Source organism: Adiantum capillus-veneris, chromosome 8 (genome assembly GCF_014529385.1).
Source record: "Adiantum capillus-veneris isolate H3 chromosome 8, ASM1452938v2, whole genome shotgun sequence".
Taxonomy (NCBI): Eukaryota; Viridiplantae; Streptophyta; class Polypodiopsida; order Polypodiales; family Pteridaceae; genus Adiantum; species Adiantum capillus-veneris.
In genome coordinates, this window is record NC_140938.1 from 35,689,601 (window position 1) to 35,691,988 (window position 2,388).

Below are 2,388 nucleotides of genomic sequence, written 5' to 3' on the forward strand. Positions count from 1 at the left end.
TGCCTATGCTTAGTTTTTTATTTTAAAGTGTAAATGCCTACTTATGATGAAATAAAGTTATGGGTCGGTGACACCAAAAGCTACAAAATACTGTGAAATGCTCATGTCAATGCATAGAGCTCTTACATGCGGTTGCAATGCAACAAACGCAACTGTAATGTGACAATCGGGGAGGGAGTAGGAAGGGCTAGAACGAGAGAAGTAAGAATCGTTAGCTCACGCAGTATATTTCATTATCCAAAACTTACAAATAACTTACAAAAATTCGCTTTTATACCTTAGCCAAGTTTTTTCGTGGTCAAAACTAATAATCTGGAAGCTCTAACTAAAGATGGGTAATGACAGGTTGATACAATCTGGAAGCTTGTAGCCCCGGCTCATCAATTACAAGGTTTATTAAAAAAATAGGAGTTACAATATTCTCCATTTATCAAAATAATAAGTTTTTTTACAATGAGAGCTTTGAAAAATGGTATCCGAGTTAGCTTGCTGCTAACAATAAGTGACATGTAATACAACACATTCTAGTCATTATTTGCAACAAAACCATGAAGCAATCACCCTAAACTCTAAACCATAGGTCCACATGAATGTAATTTATGATTAATACACACAAGAACGTACACACGATTATACATGATATTAGTTATGATTTTTCATATCATAAAAATATATATTATGATTTTTCGAATCAAAAACCTCACATGTATGAGATATTATCAATAGGATAATATCTCATACATGCTTTACACATAATGTAAAGTGTGGTGTCACATGTGTATCCCTCTCATTGTCAGGATCTAAGCAGGTCCTAAGCACCAGACGCAGGGGTTTTATTACCGTTGTAAGAGAAAAGGATAAAAGTTTGATACAAACGCCGAGAACAATTACACTATAAAAATTAGTAGCTCATCAGATAATGGTTTTTTTCACAGACTGTGTCTAAGAGAAACTCCTCCCATTGTAAGAACGAAGATCTTGACGTGGGGAGTAGTTTAAAGATTACACTTTTCTCATTATACAGATCTATGAATCATGTGGTCCATGAATACGTATATTGAAAAGTGTATAGCTTAAAGACTCATTAGATAAATAAATTATTTGCACAGATCGTGTCTAGGAGTATCTTCTTTCGTTGTAAGAACCAAGGCTCAAATGCAGGAAGAAGTGTGCTTTTTTGTAAGCTCACATTTCACTAGAGCTTATTTTACCTAAAGCATCGTACAAAGTAAGAGTGTCGTGAGACATATCAAACAAATGAACATGCTATCTAATGGTCTCCTAAAACACCATACTAAGTATGAGTGCCGACAAGCATATCAAAATTGCTGAAGTGGAGGGAGAGAGCATAGGTAGACGAGAAGAGAGAGAGACGACACCATCATATGCAATCCCCAAAGTGTGTCTATTGATCACACGAGATGCGTTTATATAGAGGGACCAGGGTGCTATATATAGAGATACCATATATAGATCAACATCACCACTCAAATGAAGGTCCCTAACTGTGGATGAAAAAACCCTTGGGGGCTCAAGGGAAAAACCCACAGCTCTATATACCCACCGTTATATTAAAATATTTTGAATACACATTTACAATGTTCAAAGGATCTACATCTGTCCTATTTTGCAATGCACCCTTAATTCAAGGGTCTTTAACAATATGTGCAGTTGAATTGATGCAAATTCTTCGAATTGAATATATCTTTGAGCAGCTTGAATATCTTTGATCCTCTATAGACATTGCTTGATGTGACTTTCATCCTGTAAACAATATCAGCTCAAGAAACATATCGAGACGTGAAGGTTAGAAATAACCACATCACATTGTCCTTACAGACGGTTCACGGCGCCGTTGTGGAGACGACATAGAAACAAACATGATGCCGATGCAATCATGTGTGCAAATGACATAGAAACAAATGTAATATCAATGTAATCACGTGTGCACACATATAAACAAAGCGGAGATGTAATGAACATATTGAGGTCCCCAAGATCTCAACAGCTGAGAGTTGTCATCATCATGGCTTTACGTACCATGGCATCATGGTATTCACCATGGCATAAGATGTTGAGATGTAGAGAGAAAGAGAGAGACAAGACAAGAGACACACCATATACGCTCCCAAAGACTGATTCATATTGAGGACAAGATACAAATATATAGGTGAGACCAAGTTGAGTAGAGTGAGCCATATATAGCTCCAACACCCCCACTCAAACAAAGGTCTCTAGCTTTGGATGAAAAAACCCTTGGGGAGTTCAAGGGAAAAACCCCAAGCCCCTATACAATGTGAAAATATGAACCAGTGATGATGATGTGAAAGTGAATTGTGCATCTATGTACAAATATTCAAGTGACTTAGAGATCACAATGTGAAAATG